Raw genomic sequence first — 13,274 nt, forward strand, 5'->3', positions numbered from 1 at the left:
CTCATATATAATCATAAAGGAAGTATTTCTACACTTAATATATACAGAAGTGTCTTTCTCATAGGACACTAAGCACTCCTCAATGCTTAATCGATGCAATCTTGTCAGCTTCCATGTTTCCTCAACACACAGTACCGTCCTTAACCAGTACTGGGAACCACCAATGAGTCTACCCTGGCCATGGGCCAACCTATACACAGTCTCACTAGGTGCTCTTCATGCACGCCCACAATCACTCTCCAGCCTGGTGCTGGCAGAGAACATCAGCCTCGCGCTGCTGGTCCTCTACACGAACAATTACAAGGGTAGCGAACCCCTGGCAGGAGCTTCTTGCAACTCGCTGGTTACACTCCTCCGTCGTACCTTACTGTCAGTCGTCTCTTCCGCTAGCCAATCCCGGGTACCCCGAATTCTGTCACAGCCACTTCACAGGCAGACAGCAGAACAGTACACAGTTCTTCTCCGGTGGCGGCTCACTGCTCCCGTAAAGCAGAATGGAGTAGAGAGCTATTGGCTGCCCTGGGTAGACTGACTGTCCTCGTACCACAGCAGCCCTACGTCGAATCTGTGGATACAGACACGTCACCAGTACACTGGTCAGTACATTGGACACTAGGAAACACCACTTACGGTCTCTGACATAGAAATACAACTCCTCCTATAATAGATGGCGCTGATTTTCTAGGCGTCACCTCACCAGAGGTCAGCACCAACTACCTCTCGATCTAACTAGGACAGGAATCTAGCGCCTCTTGCTGGTGTCATCCTGTCACCACTAGATGGCGTCGTCCATGTTGTGGGGGGTTTTGGAAGCGGACTCACAGATGGCATTGACGTCGCTGCTCCAAGCTCCGACGATGGAATCGAGTTCGTAACAATATGTCGTACCTAGAATCCAGAACGCACTTCTCGGCCTACTATGCAAGGCTCGATTTGCCTAATAGTCCGAGTGATTTTCGTTATTTTCAAAATTGTGTATACAATTGGTTTATATGAAATATTATTGTTATATTATGTTAGGACCATACATTATTGACTTAGTAATGTTAGGTAAGGTTAGGTTAAGATAGGTTAGGTATGTTAGGTTACATAGGGCTGGCTAGGTTCGGTCATATATCAACGTTAGTTTTAAGTCAAATTAAAGGAGCTTAACTCATACATAATGAAATGGATAGTTTTATCATTTCAAAAGAAAAAATGATCAGAAAATATATAAATTCAGGAAAACTTGCCTTATTAGGAAAATCGAGCCTTGCATAGTAGGCCGAGAAGGCCTGGCTACTAGGTACGACATTGTTACGAACTCGATTCCATATATATATATATATATATATATATATATATATATATATATATATATATATATATATATATATATATATATATATATATGACCGAAAAAGTAAGATTAATAATTCAATTCCCAACCACCTCAAGCAAATGCTCAACCCTGCACTGGGTGACATTGCAAAGAACCTCTTGGTGGAACTAACCAGATTCACCAACACATGTCTAGCTGGCAACATATCAGCGTCCATAAGACCTATCGTTTTTGGAGCATCTCTCTATGCTCTAAAGAAAAAGGATGGAGGGATCAGGCCAATAGCTGTGGGCAATTCTCTCCGGCGTCTCGTCGCAAAGGCAGCTGCAAGAACAGTTAGTGATGCAGCGGCCAGCATGCTGAAGCCAAAACAGCTCGGGTTTGGCATTCCACAAGGGTGTGAGGCGGCAGCCCATGCAGCTCGAGCCTTCATCGCCAACATCACAGACGAAAAGGCCCTTATCAAGCTAGATTTCAAAAATGCCTTCAATTTGGTGCGGAGGGATGCTGCCCTCCGTGCGGTTCATAGTCATTTCCCTTCCCTCTACCCTTTTGTACATTCATGCTACAGTATGGATCTTAAGCTACTTTTTGGTGAACATGAAATTGACTCGCGAGAAGGCGTCCAACAGGGTGACCCCCTTGCTCCTCTCCTTTTCTGCTTAGTCATCAAACAAGTCACAGAGGTCCTGTCCAGCTCGCTGGACAGGACCTGGCTCTTGGATGATGGTACCCTAGCTGGTTCCCAAGACTCCCTCCTGGAGGACATCAGAAAAATCCAGGAGCAAGGTGCAGTTTTAGGCCTCACCCTGAACCCTTCTAAATGTGAAATAATATGTTCCAACCAGGGCATCGTAGAGAGAATAGAGGGTCTTCTGCCAAATATCCATAAAACTAAACCTGAAGACAGCACACTCCTAGGAGCTCCCCTGGGGTTGAAAGCCATCGATGAGGTCCTTGATAAGAAAATCGCCGACCATAAGAGGATGGATGGGAGGATTGAGGATATTGATGCTCATGATGCACTCTACCTCATCACCAGATGTCTGTCCCTCCCCAGGTTAACCTACTTTCTGAGGTGTTCACCATCTTACAGTAGCCAAAAACTAAGTGAGTATGACCGGTTACTGAAATCAATGCTAGAAAAAGCTCTTAACCTCTCTCTCGATGACCTACAGTGGAAACAAGCCTCTCTTCCCGTAAGACTTGGGGGCCTCGGAGTTCGAACAGCAACGCAAATCGCTGTTCCAGCCTTCCTGTCCTCCTTATCAGCATCCGACGACCTTGTGAAGGAAATTCTACCTGCCCACTTACATCATCTGGCAGGTGTACATGATCCCAATTTTACACGCTGTGCCACAGAGTGGGCCTCTCGTGCAGGCCAATCACCTCAACCACCATCACCAAAATCCCACAAGCAATCCAGCTAGGATGGCCCCATTGTAGACCAAGTTGCTGCAGAGTGCCTGGGTGCTGCAACAACACAACACGACATTGCTCGCCTCACAGCAGTAGCAGCACCACATGCAGGGGATTTCCTGTTAGCAACCCCAATGTCGGCAACTGGCACGCGTCTCACACCACACGCCCTCCGAATTGCTGTGGCCCTCCGCCTTGCTGCCCCAATCCACACCAGATATAGGTGTATTTGCGGCGAGGTGGTGGCTGACAGGTACGGCCACCATGGCCTACTCTGCCAAAGCACAGGGGGATGGCACTCGAGGCACAGTGAAGTTAACGACATCATCAAGAGGAGCCTCACCACAGCTGAATGCCCAGCTGAAAGAGAGCCCCGTTACCTAACGCCCCGTAACTCTGATGCTCTTATTGGTCGCCAGGATGGTATCACAGTGAACCCCTGGAAGAATGGCAAGCAGTTGGTATGGGACTACACGTGCGTATCAACCCTGGCTAACACCTACATTAACCTCAGTGTTGCACAACCAGGTGGCGCTGCCACCCACAGGGAAGCAGCCAAATCCCGTAAGTATAGAGAACTGGATCACCACTACAATTTTGTCCCCATTGCTTCTGAGACACTCGGCGCCTGGGGTAAAAGTGCTACCAGTTTTTTTAAGGAACTGGGTTCTAGGCTCATTGAAACGACAAGGGACCCAAGAGCTGCAAGCTTTCTTTTCCAGCGCCTCAGTGTGGCGATACAGAGGGGAAATGCGCACTGCATCCAGGGTTCCTGCCCGCCATCTGTGGAGCTGGAGGAACTCGACAACCTATGATAACCATCTTTGTAACCCATATGTAACTCCTTTTTTGTAACAAAGTTCAAATAAAGTAAGTATATATGTGTACATACAAAAGAATGGGGGTGGTAGGAGAAGATAATATTAGTGTTCAGTGAGAAACCAAAAGGTCTCCTCTGAATACTTTTTATTTTCTTTCCGAGGCTATGGGTCCCCACATTGGCACCAGAGGTGGTACCCTCACAATATATATATATATATATATATATATATATATATATATATATATATATATATATATATATATATATATATATATATATATATATATCCGATTTGTTTATATCTACATTTGAGTGAGGTGGATGGGGTGAGGTGGTATTTAATAGGGTATTAATTTCATCAACACAAGACAGAACACGAAACAATGGGTATTGAAAAGGAAGTGTTTGTAGAAAGCCTATTGGTCCATATTTCTTGATGCTTCTATATTGGAGCGGAGTCTTGAGGTGGGTAGAATATAGTTGTGCATTAATTGGCTGTTGATTGCTGGTGTTGACTTCTTAATGTGCAGTGCCTCGCAAACGTGAAGCCGTCTGCTATCGCTGTATCTATCGATGATTTCTGTGTTGTTTACTAGGATTTCTCTGGCGATGGTTTGGTTGTGGGAAGAGATTATATGTTCCTTAATGGAGCCCTGTTGCTTATGCATCGTTAAACGCCTAGAAAGAGATGTTGTTGTCTTGCCTATATACTGTTTTTTTTTTAGCTTACAGTCCCCAAGTGGGCATTTGAAGGCATAGACGACGTTGGTCTCTTTTAAAGCGTTCTGCTTTGTGTCTGGAGAGTTTCTCATGAGTAGGCTGGCCGTTTTTCTGGTTTTATAGTAAATCGTCAGTTGTATCCTCTGATTTTTGTCTGTAGGGATAACGTTTCTATTAACAATATCTTTCAGGACCCTTTCCTCCGTTTTATGAGCTGTGGAAAAGAAGTTCCTGTAAAATAGTCTAATAGGGGGTATAGGTGTTGTGTTAGTTGTCTCTTCAGAGGTTGCATGGCGTTTTACTTTCCTTCTTATGATGTCTTCAACGAAACCATTGGAGAAGCCGTTGTTGACTAGGACCTGCCTTACCCTACAGAGTTCTTCGTCGACTTGCTTCCATTCTGAGCTGTCGCTGAGGGCACGGTCGACATAAGCGTTAACAACACTCCTCTTGTACCTGTCTGGGCAGTCACTGTTGGCATTCAGGCACATTCCTATGTTTGTTTCCTTAGTGTAGACTGCAGTGTGGAAACCTCCGCTCCATTCCATGACTGTTACATCTAGAAAGGGCAGCTTCCCAACCTTCTCCATCTCGTAAGTGAAACGCAACACAGAATTCTGCTCAAGTGCCTCCTTCAGCTCCTGCAGATATCTGACATCAGGTACCTGTGTAAAAATGTCGTCAACATACCTGCAGTATATGGCCGGTTTCAAGTTCATGTCGACTAAGACTTTGTAAGACTTTGTCGAATATGTCGTCCAACAGAATTTCCAACTCTACTTTCCGTCTGTTGGACGACATATTCGACCTCGAGACACAAAAGAAGGTCACTACCAAAGATACCTTACAAGCAGAACTTATTGCAGAAGGAGGAAAGAATCGAGGCAACTACAGAAGCACCATACTGTCCCCCGAGCTTAAAGCGGCAGCTAAAAGCCTTCGTGAGAACAAGGAGATAGTTGTCAGGAGAGGTGACAAGTCGCCAATATATGTCATTCTTAAAAAAGACGAATATCTGGCGAAAATGAACATCATACTCTCTGACCAAACTAAGTTCCTAAGGGTAACGAAGGACACTACAGCCGAATTAAAAGCAAAGGTCAACAAACTGATCGAAACTGTGAACGCCAAGAAATCCGGACTCCACCTGCCAAAGATCATTGGGGAATATAAACCTGGATATGCGTATAGAAATGTCAAGACGCACAAGCCTGGAAACCCACTTCGGCCAATCATTAGCCAGATACCCACACCCACGTACAGACTGGCGAAGCGACTCAACGGCCTGCTGACTCCTTATGTTCCTTGCGCCTTCAGCCTGAAGTCTCCAAAGGAATTTGTTGACTTACTGCGGGGCACACGGGCCACAGGGATAAGAGCCTCGTTGGACGTAGAATCGCTGTTTACCAACGTACCTGTGGACGAGACAATCGGAATGATAGCCGACAGAGTGTATCGTGATCCAGCCTGTACTCCTCTTGACATACCAGAAAATATTCTGAGGAAACTACTCCAAGCTTGTATTAAGAGGCACCCTTCTTGAGCCCGGATGGGCACATGTATAAGCAAGTAGATGGGGTCGCCATGGGTTCTCCCCTAGGTGTCCTGTTTGCAAACTTCTACATGTGTATCATCGAGCAAAAAGTCTTAGTCGACATGAACTTGAAACCGGCCATATACTGCAGGTATGTTGACGACATTTTTACACAGGTACCTGATGTCAGACATCTGCAGGAGCTGAAGGAAGCATTTGAGCAGAGTTCCGTGCTGCATTTCACTTACGAGATGGAAAAGGATGGGAAGCTGCCCTTTCTAGATGTAACAGTCATGGAAAAGGGCGGAGGTTTCCACACTGCAGTCTACACTAAGGAAACAAACATAGGAATGTGCCTAAATGCCAACAGCGACTGCCCAGACAGGTACAAGAGGAGTGTTGTTAACGCATATGTCGACCGTGCTCTCAGCCACAGCTCAGAATGGAAGCAAGTCGACGAAGAACTCTGTAGGGTAAGGCAGGTCCTAGTCAATAACGGCTTCTCCAATGGTTTCGTCGAAGACATCATAAGAAGGAAAGTGAAAAGCCATGCAACCTCTGAAGAGACAACTAACACAACACCTATACCCCCTATTAGACTATTTGACAGGAACTACTTTTCCACAGCTCATAAAACGGAGGAAAGGGTCCTGAAAGATATTGTTAATAGAAACGTTATCCCTACAGACAAAAATCAGAGGATACAACTGACGATTTACTATAAAACCAGAAAAACGGCCAGCCTACTCATGAGAAACTCTCCAGACACAAAACAGAACGCTTTAAAAGAGACTAACGTCGTCTATGCCTTCAAATGCCCACTTGGGGACTATAAGCTCCAAAAAACCCAGTATATAGGCAAGACAACAACATCTCTTTCTAGGCGTTTAACGATGCATAAGCAACAGGGCTCCATTAAGGAACATATAATCTCTTCCCACAACCAAACCATCGCCAGAGAAATCCTAGTAAACAACACAGAAATCATCGATAGATACAGCGATAGCAGGCGGCTTGACGTTTGCGAGGCACTACACATCAAGAAGTCAACACCAGCAATCAACAGCCAATTATTGCACAACTATATTCTACCCACCTCAAGACTCCGCTCCAATATAGAAGCATCAAGAAATATGGACCAATAGGCTTTCTACAAACACTTCTATTCAATATCCATTGTTTCGTGTTCTGTCTTGTGTTGATGAAATTAATACCCTATTAATACTCTTGTTCTGTCTTGTGTTGATGAAATTAATACCCTATTAATACTCTTGTTCTGTCTTGTGTTGATGAAATTAATACCCTATTAATACCACATTTTGTTCTGTCTTGTGTTAATGCCACATCACCCCTTCCACCTCACTCAAATGTAGATATAAAATCGGAGATACGTAAGTTCTATTCAGTTGTGTATTTGTGAACTAAAGTCTTTGAAAATTTAATAAGTTTTACGAAACGCGCCCGTGTCGCGTCAGACTAGAAATAAAAATGAATTTTGGAGAATTGATCTTTGATTTACCTCCAACAGTGAAGCGTAATGTACGAAAGATTGAGAAAATTCGTGTTAGAATTATTAATCTTACTTTTTCGGTCATATATAATAATATATGTCTACAGGAAAGACTGCTACCAAAATATACTAATATATATATATATATATATATATATATATATATATATATATATATATATATATATATATATATATATATATATATATATATATATCTATATATATATATATATATATATATATATATATATATATATATATATATATATATATATATATATATCTATATATATATATATATATATATATATATATATATATATATATATATATATACATATATATATATATATATATATATATATATATATATATATATATATATATATATATATATATATATATATATTTATATATATATATATATATATATATAGGCTGTGAAGAGGCTGCCAATGCAGCACAAGCATACATCTTCAACATTTCTAATGAAAAGGCCCTGCTCAAACTGGACTTTAAAGAATGCCTTCAACATGGTCAGAAGAGTTGCAGTACTTTGTGCCGTACATCGCCATTTCCGGCCCCTCTATCCTTTCATACTATCGTGCTACAGTGGTGAATCAAAACTGTTCTTTGGTGAACACGAAATCAAATAATGTGAAGGTCTTCAGCAAGGTGATCCTCTCGCTCCCCCTTCTTTTCTGCTTAGTATTAAAAGAAATCATCGAAATCTTGTCCAGCGAGTTCAACATCTGGTTTTTGGATGATGACACTATAGCTGGCACCTTAGACCACCTCCTGGAAAATATCAGGAAAAAAAGGGAGCAACTCTGTTTAGCTGGAAGATGTTTCTGTTTCAAACTTATTGCTACTCGCTTCTTTTTCTGGAAAACCTGATTCCGTTTATGGTCTGATTTTCAAAATCCGAATCTGGTTAAAAAACTCAACCATAAAGTTTCTGTATACATATTGTATACCACAAAATGTAAATAGAGTACAAACTCTGTTGGTCTCTTTTACCTACCTGTGAAGTTAACAGATCTCACAAGTTTTGAAAGAAGAGGAAAATAAAGACCATTATTCACAGAATTTTTCTTTTGTTATATGTGTAAAGGAATGAGACATATTCGCCTTGGAGAAATGAAATTTAGTGTGAGAAATGCAATGTAGAATGTATGGTCAATTAAACTGACAGAAGATGGCGAGACAAAGATGAGAGATGTGAGTTATTGACATATACAGTGAAATATGCAAGTAGTTATTTGTAAAATGAGAGCGAGATATAATTAGGAAGAGAAAAAGCGAACGTTAAAGGGCACAGAGAAGGATACAAAGTTAATGATTAATATATAAGCAAGAGAATGTTAATAGTTGTTGATACTTGATAATGTTGTGTTGTTGTATGATTACAGAGGTGCCGTCGAGGGGAGGTGGAGGCGTGTTGAGTGTGCTGGCGGGACTGTGGTTGATGCTGTCTCTCATCCTTGGCACAGTCTACCGCTCCAACCTCAAGGCCATGATCATCCTCCCCAAGGTGGCTCTTCCCTTCGACAGTCTGGAGCAGCTGGTTCATACCCACCTGCCCGTCTGGGTGGCTACAGGTTCCGTCCTCCACGAGGATGCCATGGTCAATACCCATAACACTGCTTACACTTACCTCTATACATGTAGTTTATAAAACGCTTGACGACCTAATAATACCAAGAATTTTAGACGCTTTTAATAATAATGTTGCTTACTTAACATTTTAGGAATAGTGTCAATACTTATTCTTTAACAGAAATAATGGTGGTCTAATTGATTGACAGTTTAGAGTAAATTAAATTTTACTATATCAATAATTAATTAACAAAAACTGGAACAATTTCTAAATGTTCAAATACAATTAAAATTGTATTTTTTCTTACTATCACTATGTTCATAAACATGGTGTTAGGAGGGATCTTCATCATCACTTTGTCATATTCATGTAATACCATTTTGCTTCGTCAATTCTCACCTACATGTGGATTACATTCATTAGTTTTCCGAGCATTTTACAACATTTATCATTCATTCCAACATGCTCACAACGTTTACCAGTCTTCCCACTATCTAACGAGCAGAGTCACGTTGTTTACAAACCTTTCTGCACTCTCATTACCATACATGTTAGCAATGTTGGAAACCCTGTTACTGTCATCAACATGTTCATAATGTTCACCAACTTAACTGCTGTCTGATCAAACATATTCCCAATGTTCACCAACACTGCTGCTGTCTTATCAAACATATTGACAGTGTTCACTAACCTTGCTACTATCCAATCAAACATGCTCACACTGTTCACTAACCTTACTACTATCTAATCAAACATATTCACAGTGTTCATCAACAATGCTACAGTCTCACTAAAATATTCCCAACTTGTACGAACCCTTCTTATGTTTTAGCATCATGTTCACAATGTTCACCACACTTCCCACTGTCACACAACTTATAAACAATATTACAAATTGCTGTTATTGCTACACCAACATGTTCACAATACTCACCAACCCTGCCTCAGCCCTACTGACATGTTCACAGCGTTCATTAACATTCCATATAGCACCAACATGCTCAGAATTTACTCAAATATCGCTACTGCCTCACCAAAAAGACTATATTTTCCTGTAAAACTGGAAAACATAATGTTTTTATTTATTTGCTATTGATAACTGTATCAACAGAGAGCACCAGTGAACACCCCGCTGGGAAAACTGAACAAGATGTTCATCAGTGTGAACGGACCCACCAACATCAGCTGGGGGATAGGAGAATACCTGAACGGAAAACACGTGCTGGCCTGTCCTCGAACAGCTCTATTACAAATTGCTCACGAGTTCTTCTCCAAGGTATGTTGTGCCCATAAGATGTACCTATCAAGCTTTATATCAAGGCTTCAGGGCCTGAGAGACGTACATTGTTTATGACAAATATAACCAATACTGAGTTAATAATCTGCTATTCGGGTGCACTGGGTCGTGTTGCGCCCCGAGTCTAGTAATGCCTCTGTTCTTGTAGTGCCTCTGGTCTTGTAGTGCCCCGGGTCTTGTAATGCCCCAGGTTTAATAGGTACTCTTGGTCTTGTAGTGCCTCTGGTCTTGTAGTGCACTTGGTCTTGTAATGCCCCTGGTTTAATAGGAACTCTTCGTCTTGTAATGCCTCTGGTCTTGTAGAGCCCCTGGTCTTGTAGTGCCCCTGGTCTTGTAATGCCCCTGGTTTAATAGGTACTCTTGGTCTTGTAATGCCTCTGGTCATGTAGAGCCCCTGGTCTTGTAGTGCCCCTGGTCTTGTAATGCCCCTGGTTTAATAGGTATTCTTGGTCTTGTAATGCCTCTGGTCTTGTAGAGCCCCCTGGCCTTGTAGTGCCCCTGGTTTTATAGGTAACCTTGGTCTTGTAGTGCCTCTGATCTTGTAGTGCACTTGGTCTAGTAGTGCCGTTGGTCTTGTAGTGACCCTGGTCTTGTAGTGCCCTTGGTCTTGTAGTGCCCCTGGTCTTGTAGTGCCATTGGTTTTGTAGTGCCCCGGGTCTTGTAGTGCCATTTGTCTTGTAGTGCCACTGGTCTTGTAGTTCCCCTGGTCGTGTAGGTACCCTTGGTCTTGTAGTGCCGCTCGTCTTATAGTGCCCCTCGTCTTATAGTGCCCCGGGCCTTGTAACGCCCCTGGTCTTGTAGAGCCGAGAATCTTGTAGTGCCCCGGGTCTTGTATTGCCTCCTGGTCTTGTAGTGCCGTTGGTCTTGAAGTGCCCCAGCTCTTATAGTGCCGATGCTCTTGCAGTGCCCCTGGCCTTGAAGTACCCTTGGCATTGTAGTGCACCTGGTCTTGTAGTGCCCGGGTCTTGCAGTGCGCAAGGTACTGTAGTACCCCGGGTCTCGTATGGCCCCCGGGTCATGTAGTGCCCCCGGGGATTTGTAGTGCCCCTGGTTTTGTAGTGCCCCGGGTCTTGTAGTGCCCCTGGTCTTGTAGTGCCCCTGGTCTTGAAGTGCCCCTGGTTTTGTAGTACCCCGGGTCCTGTAGTGTCCCGGGTCTCGTATGGCCACTGGTCTTGTAGTGCCCCTGGTCTTGTAGTGCTTCTGATTATGAAGTGCCCCTGGTCATGTTTTGCCCCGGGTCTTGTAGTGCCCCTGATTATGAAGTGCCCCGGGTCTTGTAGTGCACCGGGTTTTGTAGTGCCCCGGGTCTTGAAGTGCCCCTGGTCCTGTAGATCCCCTGGCCAAGTGGTGCCCCAGGACTTGTAGTGCCCCATGTCTTGTAGTGCCCCGGGTCTTGTAGTGCCCCTGGTCTTGAAGTGCCCCGGGTCTTGTAGTGCCCCTGGTCTCGTAGTACCCCGGGTCTTGTAGTGCCGCGGGTCTCGTATGGCCCCGGGCTATGTAGTGCCCCCGGGGATTGTAGTGTCCCTGATTTTGAAGTGCCCCGGGTCTTGTAGTGCCCCGGGTCTTGTAGTGCCCCGGGTCTTCTAGTGTCCCTGGTCTTGTAGTGTTCCTAGTTTTGTAGTGTTCCTAGTCTTGTAGTGCCTCTGCCCTTGAAGTGCCCTTGGTCGTGTAGTGCTCCGGGTCTTGTAGTGCCCCAGGACTTGTAGTGCCTCATGTCTTGTAGTGCCCCAGTTCTTGTAGTGACCCTGTTATTGTAGTGCCATTGGATTTGTAGTGCCCCTGGTCTTGTAGTGCCCTTGGTCTTGTAGTGCCCCTGGTCTTGTAGTGCCCCTGGTCTCGTAGTACCCCGGGTCTTGTAGTGCCACGGGTCTCGTATGGCCCCGGGCTATGTAGTGCCCCCGGGGATTGTAGTGTCCCTGATGTTGAAGTGCCCCGGGTCTTGTAGTGCCCCGGGTCTTGTAGTGCCCCGGGTCTTCTAGTGTCCCTGGTCTTGTAGTGTTCCTAGTTTTGTAGTGTTCCTAGTCTTGTAGTGCCTCTGCCCTTGAAGTGCCCTTGGTCGTGTAGTGCTCCGGGTCTTGTAGTGCCCCAGGACTTGTAGTGCCTCATGTCTTGTAGTGCCCCAGTTCTTGTAGTGACCCTGTTATTGTAGTGTCATTGGATTTGTAGTGCCCCTGGTCTTGTAGTGCCCTTGGTCTTGTAGTGCCCCTGGTCTTGTAGTGCCCCTGGTCTTGTAGAGCCCAGGGACTTGTATTGTCATTGGTCGTGCAGTTCCCCTGGTCTTGAAATGCCCCGGATCATATAGTGCCCCCTGGTTTTGTAGTATCCCTGGTCGTGTAGTGCCCCTGGTCTTGTAGTGCCCCATGGTCATGAAGGGCCACTGTTCTTGTAGTGCCCCTGGTCTTGTATTGTCTCTGATCTTATAGTGCCCCGGGTCTTGCAGTGAGCCTGGTCATGTAGTGCCCCGGGTTTTGTAATGCCCCGAGTCTTTGTAAGTGCCACTGGTGTTGTAGTGCTCTTAGTCTTGGGTCTTGTAGTGTCCCTGGTCTTGTTGTGCCCCGGGTTTTGTAGTGCCCCGAGTCATTGTAGTGCCCGTGGTCTTGTAGTGCCCCAGGTCATGTAGTGCCTCAGATCTTGTAGTGCACCGAGTCTTGTAGTACCACTAGTCTATCAGTGCCACGGGTCATTTAGTGCCCCGGGTCGTGTAGTGCTCAGGGATTTTAGTGCCGCTGGTATTGTATTGCCCCTGGTCTTGTAGTGCCCGTGGTCTTGTAGTGACATTGGTCTTGTAGTGCCCCTGGTATTGTAGTTCCCCTGGTCTTGTAGTGCCATTGGTATTGTAGTGCCCCTGGTATTGTAGTTCCCCTGGTCTTGTAGTGCCATTGGTATTGTAGTGCCCCTGGTCCTGTAGTGCCCCTGATCTTGTAGTGTCCCGGGTCTTGTAGTGCCCCTGGATCTTGTAGAGCTCCTTTTCCTGTAGTGTGCCTGGTCTTGTAGTGCCCCTGGTCTTGCAGTGCGCCTGGTCTTGTAATGCCCCGGGTCTTGTAGTA

The sequence above is a fragment of the Procambarus clarkii genome, chromosome 18, assembly GCF_040958095.1.
Source record: "Procambarus clarkii isolate CNS0578487 chromosome 18, FALCON_Pclarkii_2.0, whole genome shotgun sequence".
Lineage (NCBI taxonomy): Eukaryota > Metazoa > Arthropoda > Malacostraca > Decapoda > Cambaridae > Procambarus > Procambarus clarkii.